The 15,697-nt window shown below is 38.1% G+C and overlaps 1 protein-coding gene across 3 annotated transcripts in view; it reads right to left on the bottom strand.

Annotated features, from left to right (window-relative positions):
* Window positions 1-15,697, bottom strand: part of LOC118412427 (synaptic vesicle glycoprotein 2C-like) — a 61,962-nt gene that overhangs the window by 26,036 nt on the left and 20,229 nt on the right. The window contains exon 1 of one of the 3 annotated variants that reach the window (XM_035815287.1): window positions 2,694-2,815. The exons of the other annotated variants lie outside the window; for them this stretch is intronic. The gene's annotated coding sequence lies outside the window, so the exon portion shown is untranslated. Of the gene's footprint in view, window positions 1-2,693; window positions 2,816-15,697 lie in introns of those variants that run through there. 3 annotated transcript variants of the gene reach the window in all.

Raw genomic sequence — 15,697 nt, 5'->3', positions numbered from 1 at the left:
TATTACAGGTACAATCATAAGACATACAAACTACATAAAAGTCCTTACAGCTAGTATCTGCATTCTACTGAAAAATCTACCCTTACAACAAGATTTACTCTGTTCTCCATCTCTATCAGCTGTAAATATGGGTGTCCTACACTTCCCTGAACATGAAAGCATCATGCCTGCAGGCAGAAGTATCATCAAGAGACGCACAAAATTAATTAAGCTCCCGTCATTAACGTCAGGGAGGTAATTGATGATGATGACAATGCCTGAAAATGCTTGTAGCCTCCTCTTGGAAATTAATTTGCCTCTATGCAGAGATTCATTGAGCTAAGGGCAATGCCAATGCATTAGGCGGTTGTCAGCTTTTTCAACTGAAAATCACTTGATATAAAGAGCGAATTTGATTTCTGAATACTATATTGTCCAAGGTACATTGTACATGTATGATTAAGACAGACAAAATTTCTAACAGTCTATGCATGTAAAACCAAATATAATATCACTACGCACTTCTTCTTTTCGATAAAGTTATGATTGTGCCCTGTTTATATATAATCATATACATATTTTATTCATCTATTTATTTAAGTTTGGCTGTTCAGCATGCACAGCCAGGGCTAGACAACTAGCCTGTGGCTATTACATAGGGTAAGACCATAATATACATGTCAGCCAATTCATTTATAAGTCTATTAAAAAATGAGACAATGTCTGACATAGCATACTGTTGTCAACATGATGTTCTAGAGTATTAGTATCCATAGGTAGATTGTCTTTGCCATGATTCAATGTGCCATGTACAAGTTGCCATATAGTGTGCCTTTTACAATTGCCATGCAATCAAGGTCTCTGTCTGTCTGTCTCCTTGTGTCTCACTCTCTCAAATCAGCTCGACAGATGATGAATTTGACAGGCAAACATAAAGGGATGACAGTCACTATTGCTGGCAAACACAGGATATTTTCATTCCATTTCATCTTTTCTGGGCCTAGAAGCATTCAATACATTTCTGACTTGCCATAAAAAGCTGTAAAAATAGCTATTCATTTTATAAGCTGTCGTATATATGCAGCATTGCAGGCTGTCTTGCTGAAATTACGACATAACTGCTAATTGTACCAAATCACTCCTCTAATTGCATTTCAGAAGATAATTGCTTTTAGTTGATGGCATTATATCTTTATAGCCTTAAACTTGGCAAACCAAAACCACAAGCACTACTTCATCTTAGACAACCAAAATTTAATTAGTAGTTCCTAAATTGTTTCAAGAGAGACAGATGAAAGAACTAAAATCTTACCTGGTCTGTCAATACATAGTTGAATTTTTGTAAGAATTCCTGATGATACATGTGACTCTTTTTTAACTCAAATTAGGCCCATGTTGATTTGATTAAATGGATAACATACCCATGCAAATCAATTTTTGTCCATTTAAAAAAACCCTCAATCAAATAAAACATATTAAGTAGCTGCAAAATGAGGGGAGATATATATGCTGCACATTGCAAGAAAGAATACTAGAAAATGTAATATAACAATGTGATAGGATGCCTAAATCAATTCCAAGGTCAAAGATAATAATAAAGACTTTATTATTTGTTATACTACACTGTATACTCTTAGTGCTCAGTCATTTGTTCAAATTTCCTAACCACTCAGATTTCAAAATGAAGGCAACTTTTTTGGGGGGAAGGGGGGCAAATTTCTTTCTTTTTTTTTTTAGCTTTCCAGAGGATGTCATCCATGTTGTCAAATCAAAGTGGCCTCAGAAACAACAAGGTGATGAATCCAATAACCAAGGAATGGAATTGGTGGTGCCTAATGCTGGCATCTATACACCTTGTACTTCAACTTGGCTAAGAACCAGGACAGCCCCACATGGCACATCTGTCACCAGGCAGCGCGCACATTGTGCCGCCAGCCGACAACTCATAGTCATCCCGGGCCATCGTAATGCGAATCCCGCTACGACCTTCTGAAGGTCATCTTGCTACTAGCCATGCCCTTGATGTTCCCATTGTTCCTCATTTTATGAGAAGTAATGTCAGAGAAGGAGCATGTATACTTTTTACGGGCTAATACTTGTAAAATACTTGTAAAGACAGCATTGATTCAAGCAAGGGATGTTTTTGACTTCCAAATCAGTGGGTAGAGGGATACAAAATGACAACTATTCATTAAGAGCACACTGGCAATGATGCTAATAGAGGAACTATTCTTTAACTGGAGCTCTCAGGACAAAGCATGTACTTTCAATTTGATATAAAGGGAATTGAACTGTTTAAAAACTGCAATATGTTATTAAGAAAAATACATTTAATCTAATAGGTGTAAAATAAAGAAAGAAAAGTCTCACATTGTCCTGGGCGGGTAGATTATGGTACAACATGCACTAATGCCCAATCAGCACTGCCACTTGCCCCGGGGCCATTGGGCCAACGGACTTGTCCAACCTAAGTTGTATACTACATGTAAAATGCTGAGCCTTCATGCCGCAACTGACACTAAGGCAGTTGGTAAGTAAGCAATGTAGAATCAGTAATTCCAATAACTTACCCACGCTTTGAGCTATACATGCAGAGGTTCAAGAAAATCTTGAGAAGGCCTCATCAGCAACACAGTTACTTCAATATGAAAGTTTTATGTTTCCAGGCAAAATTATGTCAACTAAGTAAAACTACATGTATATAGAATACCTACTAGTATATAGAATGCAAACAGTCCAGCCCCCCAAGACGTCAACACTGTTGCCAAAGCCTGCAGTGCTGAGACGCCAGAGCTTCAACACCAGAGCAAGAAGAGTCAGCAAAGCTGCAAGGGCACCATCAACGCTAGAAACAACATTGGAATCTCTTGTTTTGCTTTATTGGCTTTATGACAAGTATGATTGTTCTAGAACAATAGCTGAAGTAATTTCTTAAAGGTCAAGGAGGTTATGTTATGTGCCAGTCCTAGAGCAGACTGCACTAACTTGCTGAACTGTGATTGGTTAAGCCACCTAGGGCACTTTGCATCTGGACAGTTCACTATGCACTTGGCCTACAAAAGCGAGGACATGCTGTACTATGCTCATTCGAGCCCATAACACTGAGGAAGCCACACGGCAAAACATGTTTGTTATGTGTTGGTTCAAATAAAGTTTCTAAACGGGGAACATGCGGCTCCAGCGTCTTTTCTGAAGATGTGGCGTAAGTGTGAACGGTTGGCTTGAGGTTATCCTTTTCCACATACTCTACCGTGCAGCCTCCCAATGTCACCAGGGACACAGGGTACGTATGGAGGACCTGATGACCTAAATCCATAATTTATTCATGGTGTTCTATTATTGGACAAACTGTGATTTCATCATGACTGCCTGGGCAAAAACAATGTCTCCAAATATTGCTGCATATATTGCTGCATTGCTGAAGTATTGAGTAGACTGCCAGATTTTTGAGAACATTATATTCAACAAAAATCAAAGATTTTAGGGCAAGAATTGCATTTTTCCTTGACTAAAAGCAAATTTGACACTACCACCATGCCAAAATGATGACAAAAACAACTGTTGTACTCAAACTAACTTGCCAACATAAAAATTGGCTTTAGATTTTAGTAAATTGTACATGACATTTCGTCATCTAATCTCGTTTTTATTCACATTTCATCGGCCCATTCATATCTAAACATGAAAAGAGTAGAGCTGCATGGCAGAGTAATTTCCTGAATGTACACTTCATAATCTGACCTTTGCTTGCACATCAATGTTAAATTGATGTATTGCGACCACTTGACAACATCATGACGTCAATCGTTCTTTGTTGTTGTTATGCTCTGGGCTGTTGAACAGATGGATATTTGGATTAAAGAATCCTGCCATTTGAAAGGTCAATGAAGGTGAAACATTGATATTTCAAAGGAGTGAGTACAAAAAAAGAAGAAAATTTGCTGAGCAAAAATGAAAGAAATGCCAGGAAAATTTGCATACACATTTAGAGTCCTTATTATGTAAAGAAATAGTGGGCCCATTTGATAAGTGTCAATTAATGGTCCAAAAATAGCTTTAAGGATCCTTGATCTAATTTTTGGGAATTCTACCCAAATATCTACTAGATGGTTAAACTACAGCATGTAATTACTGTTTCAGGAATGATGTACAACAGTGTTTAGAGCCACAAGGTGACTACAAATCCATCATACGATGCCAGCAAATGACAAATTATCCCGTGGCGTGATAGAGTCACACACGGGGACATCAATTTACGTCAGTCAACTCCCATAGTGATCAGTTGGAAAAGACTCTTAAACATAATGCCTAACAAATATAATAACTTGTTTCATGAATAATTCTATAAGTTTTTCCAATGAGTTGGTAGACATCAGGAAAGGTGTAACCTTGTGAAAGAGCGTAGAATGACATAAAGTATGATATATCATAGCAGCTATAATTTCAGCACCATGGATAACAACTTATAAACATCATTAAATCTTTGAAATTTTAGAAATCCTCACAAACGATTTGCAACTAAAAAAATGAACATGAAAATCACATAATTAGGTGGACAGCATGTTACACATAAAAATAGAATGTTGGAGAACAGAATGTATCCACAATTGTAGCTGGAAATATCCTGTTTTTCGATATGATGTAATGTGACGGATATAGGATAACCCACAGATTAAGGTGAACTACCGTATGTGAATGATGCAACATTTCCTTCAAACTGTAAGAGAAGCAGGTATGCAATTGTTGTTGTCTACGATTATTAATACTTAATTGTACTTAATCATACAAGACAGAATAAAAAAGAGTATGAAAAGCCTGAATACAACCACAACAGATAATTTCTAGACTGGCCCTTACAATGTTGACAAATGAATCATCCCTATAGATTGATTTTGTAGTCAGCTGATTTGTAATAAATGTTTTAGGAGCTGCATGGGAGGGGAGATCTGTTTCAAGGTCAAAGATATGCACCTTTATCGATCTTCTCAAGGTTGTGGGAACCATTAAGCTTCATTCTAAAATTTACGACTCTGGCCAGATATGTTGACAAGCTACGCGAAAGAAGCACTAGACAAAAAATTTTTAAGCTGTTAGTTGTAATCTTAAAAGTGCAGGTCTTACTTTGGGGTAACATAATCAATATTTTTTTTAAAATAACACTTGGACTTGCATATAAACAAACAAAATTTAAACATTTGTCAATAATTATTGTGTAATGCTTAATTCAATTTTAGCATTATTCTTATAACCAATGTTGTATAACATTTCTCTTCTTTTTTTCTCCAACCGTCTCATGTGAGGAAAAATTTACATGTATAACGTAACTTACTGACAGACTTTGTGCAAACCTTTAGTGATTTTTGAGTAACTTTATTTGTTACTGTCTATATGTTATTGTATTGTATTTCCACAGTACAATTTGCAGCCAACAAGATATGCATAGTTAATTAACTATGTGTATAAAGTTTGAATAATAGAACCAAATCACCATTTAGCACTAACAGTACTAGTTGTTAGAGTACTTATAAATGTATATCCAGGCATGAGCTAAAACGATTCTACTTAGTATTGATATTCAAGCATGACAATCTATCTTATTTTAAGGGTTCTATTTTTAAGACATCAATTCAGTCTCCAGGCTGCAAATATAGTGATACAAAGTTGTGTTTTCAATAAGCCATTACTGCTAAAGAAATAAGGAAAATTTTAGGATAAAGTTTAAAATCATCACACCCCCATCATGCATTCCATGGAACATTCCTGGCAATGTACAGACTAGTCTATCCACGTTCCAAGGTGACTCAGAGCGCTGCGATTCTAATAACACGAGTCCTGGTCACTCATTCGCTTCCTATAGATCTGTTTCAGCCTGACATAAAATGTCAATAAACTCAGAGAGCGATCACCCGATTGTACAAAAACGCTTTTGATCTATCTAAATGCTGCATTGGGCATTCGGCTTTGATCATTTGTTTATTCTGTTCTGTATGCGATTTGAATCGTTGATGTTTTTTTTATCAAACTTCAATTTCAAAGGGTACAAAATCATAGCCTGTCAGGGATTCGAACTGAGTACCTCCAGGTTCGGAGTCAACAACCCTATTAACAAGGCCACCGTGCCAATGTCTATGCCAAAAGAAATGATTAGATGTTTGTTTCCTTCAATCTATGTATGAAGAGTTTTTTGAGTCATACAGATATTGACATCAAATTTACTGCCTAAAGCACAGGTGGTCACAGGGGATGGAAAGCCATATATTAGACTACTTCCAGTAGATAGTGATTTCTCTACTTTGACGAGATAGTGGTTTCTTAATGGCTTTGTAGATGGTGCAATGATTAGAGTTCAATGTCAAGTGTGATTAATTTCAAGTAGTTGTCCTGTTCACATCACCAAGGTCAAATTATAGGCATAGTTTTGGGCCTGTTTGTCTGTGTGTGTTTGTATGTGTGCGTGTTTGGATGGATTTTTTTTGGGGGGGGGGGGGAGAGGTACTTTATCTTAAATCTACGTAAGGCCACAGCAAGTAAATTTTATGGATGACATCAGCGCGCGCATTAATTTTTGCCTGATTTCAGAGAAAAAAAACTTTATCTTAAATTTACGTAAGGCCACAGCAAGTAAATTTTATGGATGACATCAGCGCGCGCATTAATTTTCGCCTGATTTCAGAAAAAAAAAAAAAAGAAGTTTTTCTTCTGCAGGGATGGTCAACATTATGCTAAAGTACCACTATGAGCAAATATATTGTGTTGTAGCCTAATGGGTGTACTTGTAGAAGTGACACTTGCGAGGTACCCAGGACTGTAGTTGTAGAAAGGAAACTTATTGGATATTTGTAAAAGTGACACCAATATGGAAGCTTTGAGTCTGCAGAGGATGTCATCCATAAAATTTACTTGCTGTGGCCTAAGCTGTACTGTATCACATATAAATTGACTGAATTTCAAAATGACATTCTCACCAGAAATGACGTCTTTCTGCTGCATGAATCTGTATCTGTACCTGTATCTATATAGCCGGTATAACCGCCGTTCGGCGTAACACACTAGCTTTGCAGGCATGCGGCGCGGCACCAGCTGGTTATATTATGCCGAACGACCCGTCATACCTAAGTTTTTGCAAGCGTTCTTTAAAACTACCCAGAGAAGATGCCCCTACTGTACTTGGTGATGACAAATTCCACTCTACGATAGTGAACACATCAATGCTAGGTTGGTAACTCTGGTATTTGAAGGCATGACTGTTTCTTGTTCTTTTTTGAAAACTCAGCAATAGACCACAGACCATTTGTCCAACAAAGATGAGAGCTGTGTGCTAGAGACGATTCAACGTGTTTTCAGAAAGCAAACATGCTTGATAAGCTCTTTTGATCCTCCAACTTCAAGACCTGTGGTCCAGCCAATGTGTCTTGTATATCACAGCATCCCTCACACTTTGATGGCCTAATGTAGGGGGGATGGAGTACTGCTCACAAAGATGTCTTGATCTGCTTTATAAAAGGACATCAGGAGTTTTATTTACTACCTCGTGCACTGTGAGTTTTGATCTGGCTAAGCATAGAGGACTGGCTATACAGTTGTGCAAGGCTACATTTATACATTTTACCATTTACAGAACTGCTAATTGTAGTTGAAAATGGAGGACCTGGTACTGTTTTGGTGTGTGTGTTTGTCTGTGTGTTTGTATTTCTGGATATTCATAGTCAACATATATAAATGTAAGAACGCCTGGTTGAATTGTGACCATATTTAGTATGGGGGTAGGCCTTGGAAAGACGAAGGTCAAAGTAGAACATAGGCCTCTTGAGGGCCTTTTTTGATTCTGCTTTTTACATATTTGGTCCTGGACTCACTGAACTTGCATGACCACATTCACATCAAATGATAATCACACTCACACATTTTTGGAAAAGTATTTTCAATTGAAAGTACCTGGTTATGCTGTTGTAGTAAGATTTCTTCCGTGAATGTCCAGAAATTGAAGAGATTAGAGAAAAATGAGTGGAAAACATGGTTCTAGTTGGTTTTCTCTCTCAAGTCAAGTCATTTATGGCTTACCCTTGCTTGTTCCAGCTTGGAAACTTTCACGTTGTAAAACAGCGTGGGTTTGGTTACTTCAAGTTTGCCCAGGTCGGATGTATTATTCATAGAGCAGCATCTTCACATCTTAGTTTAGAGTGCCCTGTGGTGGATTTTATCATGTATGGCTGCCTTTGTTCAATAAGGATAGATACCAAGCACTGAATCATGCATCCAATATCTTCCTGAAACCTGAACCAACTACGAGCGTGCCTTGCAGTTTATATTCCACTAGACAGGCTGTAATGTTGGCAGGGAAAAAGTGTCCATCAAGTTTTGAGGAACAGAGTTTGAGCTAAATGGATCTAGAGGCAGGAGGTTTAAAACCCACTCTGCCACTGTTTGAGGGGTTGCGTTTGTCATTTTGGGTGGTGACATAAAGCCAATATGTCACCACCAATTATATATATTATATATTTATTATTGAAGGGGCATTCCACTCCACACGGGAGTGTTATTTTCCGATAGATATTAATTTTAGAAAGTTATAACTGCATACTACTTCATATTATACGATGAAGTACCCTATTGCTCCACGTGCCTCAAAAGCATTCAGTCTGGTACTAAACTCCCCAAGTACCCTCTACTTGAATTAATCCTATGGCTGATTACAATGCAAAACTTTTAGGTAAGGTTACAAAACTAATTTCAGGTTCGCTAAGAAATCTTGTCTTGTTCTTGTATTCTTCGCTATCTTATGAGGAATTTGCCTTCTCAGTGTGCTTAGCGTACCTCATTTATTCCGAAAATATATACGATTAAGAAAGTGTTTATGCATATAGGGAATGCATGGGAAGGGTCTGCATGGGTTTAGTGAGTGTCATTTTTGTTTTATAAAACGCAAATCGCGTAATTCATCCCAAGATGAATTCCACAAAATTCGGCTGATTTTGTATTCCTTGACACATTATCTATTGGAAAACAAGACTCCCTTCCGGAGTGGAATGCCCCTTTAAATATGACATTATGACATTGATATATTATACAATATGACATAATTGTAAATATATATATATTTATATATATAAATATCAAACATATATAATATATATAAAGCCAATAGCCCTGTGGATGTGGTAGCTTCAGCTGTTAGCCTCAGTTGTCAAACTTCTGCATGTACAAAAAAATCTATTCCGAAGAGTTAGGGGGACCCAGTGTGCCTCCCTAGAAATGGGAGCAGTACTTCCGGTAGCACATTATATATACAGTTCTATCAGCTTTACCTTCACCCTTTGTCTAGTGGAACAAGACTTAGTGTCCTACAGTGATGTAGAACCTACAGTCCCTTGGCCGCATCTGGGGCAATTACTGTCGTATTGAGGTCACCTGAGTGGCGCCGAATGGTAGCTCGCTCCAGACACTTGCGACAGTCGTATTGAGGTCACCTGAGTGGCGCCGAATGGCAGCTCACTCCAGACCCTTGTGATTTAGCCCTGCCTATTGTGATTTAGCTCCTCGCAATTCAGCCCCTGGCTGCAAAGAGTGAGTAGTCGGCCCACCCAATAACACCCAATAACAATAACATGTAAGATTTTTAGCAAAAGGAACTATGAAAAGTGAACCAAAATTTTTTTTGCCCATAGAAATAATTAAAAGTAATTCAAAGAAGTGAACAAGATGCTGCCTAAACCATTTACACGTAAACAAGCAACACACATGCTCTCACTGGACTTGTCTCAGGAACAACAGTGTAGGAACAAGACTTCAGTTAGAAATGTGTTTCTGCTAGCTACTTACACAGAGGCATTTTATAAAGCATTGAGATGTAAGGCAAATACAACACATTGAGATGTAAGTCTTTAAGGGTCAATCACTAAATCACATTCTATTGACAATAATGGCCTTACCTTATGATTACATACAAGGCCACACCAATTTAATTTCTTGGTTCACGGATTTTTTTTATAAAAAATATGGAGCAAAAGGGCGAAATAAAAATGAAAATTGTAAAATGGTTGGGGTAAAGGTAAGGGCTAATCCAAAACATAAAGAATAAAAAGTTTTCAGCTTGAAAAACGTACAAAACCACTATAATTACTGTACAGTAACAGCACCTGTTCGTTGAAAATTACAAATGTAGTGTCAGTTTTTATGTTTGTCCCATGCTTCATGAATGAAAAATATAACTGCAATAATAATACCCACATTTTAAGGAGCTTATAATATAAAGGCCCAATGTACATAAAATAGACATAGTCTACTAGTACTAAATCACTTAATTTCCCCGAGATTATTTCAACTATGCAGTCGCAACACACATTCCAGTGAAGAGACTATCACAGTATATCCATCATCTTCCAAGTAGTGATGAAATGAGTTATAAAGTAAATGTACTTCTTTCTTCTAAAAGTTGCCAATTTTGTACATGTCCATGGTACTGAACTGCTTGCTTTTAACTCTTTAGGTTTGCATGATGAAGAAGATATATGATTTATCATATGCAAAATATAAATCTTTCAGCTCATAACCAGGAGGAATTGTAGGCATGAAATAACAAGATTTTGCATTATCTAATTCTAAGAATTTAAAATCTCAATAATTCATGGCACGCTTTGCTCACATATTCTGTAAAACTAGATTCATAAACTTTCCCTCAAAATACTTGAGCTTGCAAACAAACACAATTTCATTAAGATGAAACATCAAATCATTGCTCATTTGTAATGGATAATTCCCAGAGGAACATCCATTGCCCCTGTGCTACCACATATGCTAGTTAGATTTTCTTAACAAGCCCCTTACATACCCAGTTCAGCAAATGACTGCTATTGCTTTGATAGGGAGGTTCGTTTATAAACCTGAGTACAGGTCATTAGCATTCATGAGTGCCCACAATGTACACGGCTGTACGCATGGGAACATTATGGGGTTTAATGTGACATATATTTCCCCAGGAAAGCTGCACGACCGTTGATAAGCATGGCAGGAGGTGCCTCCAGGGGAAACCGTTATGGGGGCTGCACCATTTGGGGCCAACATTTTACCTGTTCTTTCATAAATCCCTGACCACTTGCTCATTTATATGAAATTGGCATACTTTAACTCAGGTATTATCCTTTTTCTTGCTAATATTTTCAGATAAAGAACCCAACTCGTTTCTCAGTTATCTTTGTAGCAAACATTCAGCAAGAGAACAAGCTGAAAGCACAGTGCTTTGATAAAGGCTTGCATTTAACAGTAGGAATAAAACACCTGTTTTGTACATCACTTGCAAACTGTGGAAGACAGGTATGATCCACTTACACCAGGATCCCTACTTTTAACAACAAAGGTGGTTTCTTAAATGTGTTTCAGGTGTGGCTTTCCTCAAACATACCACCTATGGCTCTAAGTCTCAGCCGACAAAAGTTGGCTCTACCTGGGTGGAGTAGGGGAGATCATGTTAAGTGCCTTCTCCAAGGGAAGAACATTGGAACCTGCTATAGGTATTCAAATTAAGGATGTTTCCATGTAGATGCTGAGTCAGCTACCCCAACTTGAAGGCCAGACAATATACACCTAAATGATGTCTCTGGAAATTTTTCATTTCAACAGACGTATCATTAATGAACTTCTAACACTGCACAAAAAAGTTTACAATAGATGTATCTAAGGGGGAGTAAAAGGCAGGAGATCATAATGAAAACATAGGGCTGTGTGGGAAGCTTATGCAGACTCCTATATATGTTTTGATGCTAGTAAGTTCCCACACCCCCAAGTCTTACATTCCCACAACCCAATGTTCCCACCCCCCATGTTCCCACACCCCCATGTTCCCACACCCCTTTGTTCCCACGCCCCTAAGTTCCCATACCCCTATGTTCCCACACACCCTTATAAGTCATGTTCCTGCACCCTCATGTTCTAACACTCATATGTTTCCACACTACTATGTTCCCACACCCCTAGTCCTAAACCTATGAAAATAGGAATGTTGGAATATAGAGGAGTCAGAACATTGAGGTTGTTATAACAGGGTTGTCAAAACATATAGGATTGTCAAAAAATAGGGGTGTTGAAACATAGGGCTGTCCTCAAGTGTGAAACTTGAATCTTGCTATATTCACGCTTAAAACTCTGTGCGCCCACTCATAACGCTTGGCCTCAGGCTTTACTTTCATGTTCTTCTTCCATCTAATCATTATCTTTCAAAATTCTAGAACTAACAAATACCAAGTCTCTCAGTATGATAGATAGCCCCAGGTTGGCCACCACCCTCCTTCTGCAATATTCAGTGCGGTACAAAACTCTCTGCTCACGGAATTGAAACCCTGCAGGCCTTTGAAGCGAGATTTGTGTCACACCTTGGCCAGGCATTGACGGATTTCTGCCTTTGACACATAATTGCATTTTCCCAGGTTTGGGTAATCTGTTCGCGTCCGTCGCTGCGGTTCAATAACTGGAATGAAGGATAGGGGGGAAGTTCCCGGCACATTGGCAGCAGAGTGTAAAATTACACAGACCCTTAACATGCATGAAAGGGAACTTACTTAAGGCCCTGTGTGGGAGATGTAAGAAGGTGTGACAGGGAAAGGTAATACAGCATCTGATAGAATATTCTATGCAGCCTTTTATACCAGACTTGGGCACCGTGCAACTGTAAAGTTTTACAATGAAAGCATGCAGGGAGATGAGGTGTTACACTAGGCTCTCTGTGGAGAAAAGTACCCTTCTTTCCTTGATAATAAAGTTTACAGGGTTTCATGCATTTCACAGGGGATCTTAACACATCTCGAGGACATGAATGATTTGAAAGTTTATCTGTACTGGTAGAAATCATTACATCATACATGAACTGTAGTGTCCGAGAAAAGGAAATGAAATTTATGCAATTATCAGTATTGAAAAATCTAACTAGAAAGGCAACATTTTTGCAAAAATCTGTTCCTGTAGCCTTTTGTCAGACAGTGGTGCACCCACACTGTGACAATACTATACTATCCGGCTTGCTCAATAGTATATTGTTTGCGAATAAAAAAACTACACCTATACTTGAGTTTGGCCATGTTATTAAAATGATTATATCATACTATTAGGCTTGCTCGTAAGTATGGTGTGCAATTAGCAAAAAAACTAAAAAGGCAACATTTTCAGTTTGTCGTCTACTCCAGTAAGACTATAAAAGTTGAGTCCTACAGTAAAAATGACTGTAAGTGATGTCTGAGATGTGGTACATGGGGCACGCCCCTGCATCCTTACTGAGAATATGCGGGATGTTAAAGTACTCCGGCTGCCCCCTCTGCACCCCATCATGCCATCCTAGCATCTATCTCCACATTAAAGCAGAGCCTGACAGGAACAGATAAAGCCGGCCTGACGTGTGTGTAATGTCAAATCCAGCACGACTCATTCAGGGTGGGGAGGGTGACAGGTGTGTTCCATCTGGCACACCGAGATAACAGACTTTGTCGAGCAATTTTCAGTCCAGGTTTTAAGTTTAAAGTGTATCTATTTCGGCAGCGTTTGTGTTTGGGATTTAATTCCTAAACCTGGATGCGGATGTTGACATGGAGGTAGGCTTAATTTTCTACCCACAAAGACATCGGAATTGCCAGATGTATAGGTTTTGGGGCACCTTTGTCCGTTGATGGAGTTGGCTGTACATAGGGTCTCGTGTTCAAGGTATTGGATTATCCATCTTGAAGAATCAGTAAAAAAAAACGTTTCACATCAAGAGAGAGACTGGATGACCTTTGCCCCAAGATTGTGAAAGTTCAATTTGACAACTTCAAGGTAACAAAAAGTCTTTCAGTTAGACACTGCTTGCAGCCCATTTCCATTGGCAAAATGCACTATTGGGATTGTGTTCTTGCCACAAAAGTGCCACCTACATTGGCAGTGAGAAGCAGCACTCCAGTCAGATCTCTGAGGAAGATGTCTGATAGACACCTAAATGTCAGCAGGTGAGAAATATTACTGGGTGTGTAAGAAAACTCCAATATTCTATGTTCTACCAACCTGATAAAATTATTCTCTGATGCACTGTAAACTGTGCAGATGTCATCTTTCACACCTAAAGCAATGCAAGTCTATTTTTTTGGTTAACATGGGAAAGATGAAAAAAATGAAGCAGAGAGCTATAAGGAAAACTTGAATTGGACTTAGGTCTTTATATGTCTTTGCTAATTAACAGTGACAGATAATTAGCCTGGGCATCATCCTCGGTAGTAACCACTGGCCCAGTCTTTTTTGTCTAAAACTCCTGAATAGCAGGTGAAAAGATTGAGCCATCAGCTGCTATGATAATTGTATATATGGAGGATGGTACCCAGGGTAACTGTTAATGCGAAAGTTTGACTTTCGCCTTAACTCAATTCTCATGTTAATCTCATAGTACTAACTTAAAGGTATTATATTCTTAAATTCAAGAATGTTAACCAACAAATTGAATACGTATGGCCTAATTATATGGGGGAAAAAGGATAGCCACAAAACCTCACTTAAATGCTATGAAGAGCAATAACTAAAAGTTCCTCTCAAGGAAATCCAGTCAGTTTAACTTTACGAGATGAACTTCATTTAGATTGATACTTTGGTTAACATTACACACAGGATGATATAAATCCCGATGGGTAAGGTCCTTAACTGTTGGCGCCTGATCTGTTAACCATGCGCTGGTGCCGGCATTTCTTGTATGTTAAACAGCCCATGGGAGAGACCTAGAACTACTTTCTCAGAGTAAATCTATTTTAATAAGGACAAGGTAATATGAGTCATCAAATTAAGTTGGTCTTCTAAGTGCACTTGCACATGAGAATTTTATTGGGCTTGCAGAAAATGTACAGGGAACAATGCCAGGAAGTTGGAAGAGGAGTGAACAGAGGAAAAACTGGGAAGACAACATAAAAGTAAGGCCAGACTGAGCCTATTAGCTGAAGCTAGTAAATTAGAATGGCGGAGGACAGAGTTAGTTGAAAGAGGATGGTGGATCAAAATCCATGGTGCCCCAACAACCCACAAGGAAGTCAAGGGATAGGTTAAGTGAGGAGAGAATACTGTACAATAAGTTGCTTTCCTTTCTATCTAGAAGAAGTCTAAAGAGTATACCTGACATTTCATGTTAAGAAACTTAAGCAGAAGAATATGATTACAAGTAATTAAAAATTTGAAATGTTGAATGGTTGGGATCTGAGTCCCTATATCCTATTGATTCTGAATGTGATTTTTGCATCACATGCATCATCAAGTGGTGCAAAGCTAACAAAAGTATCAAACTGACACTATCCAGGTAAATGTCTTAAAGTTGCACTTCATATTTCCTTCTTTTAATGTTGCAATCCCGAAAGAATCCAAACATAGCACAGAAAATACAAAGTGCTGCAGTTCTAAAATAATGCTTATATTTGCAGCACCACTTATTAAAATATACGAGTTTAATATGATAATAACAAAGCTATGTATAAAGTAATCTACAGGTATATACAAAAATGATAAATCCTGAAGCAGAAATAACATGGTTCCAATTCCTTTCATGTTAGTTTGATAGTAACTGAGTGTGTTTTCCCAACATACATGTACCTAGTGGTTACTAAAAAAAAATATTTTCTTGCCCCAGGCAAATGGTGAGAAATCTTTTCAATAAACTTCAAAGCAACACTTCAAGGGCATGCCACATTTTCCACAGTTAAAGTACGACTACATTCGATAAAACAGTGGA

Source organism: Branchiostoma floridae, chromosome 3, assembly GCF_000003815.2.
Source record: "Branchiostoma floridae strain S238N-H82 chromosome 3, Bfl_VNyyK, whole genome shotgun sequence".
In the NCBI taxonomy this organism is placed as follows: domain Eukaryota; kingdom Metazoa; phylum Chordata; class Leptocardii; order Amphioxiformes; family Branchiostomatidae; genus Branchiostoma; species Branchiostoma floridae.
The sequence above is the reverse complement of the archived record's forward strand: the minus strand, read 5'-3'. Positions and strand labels throughout refer to the sequence as shown.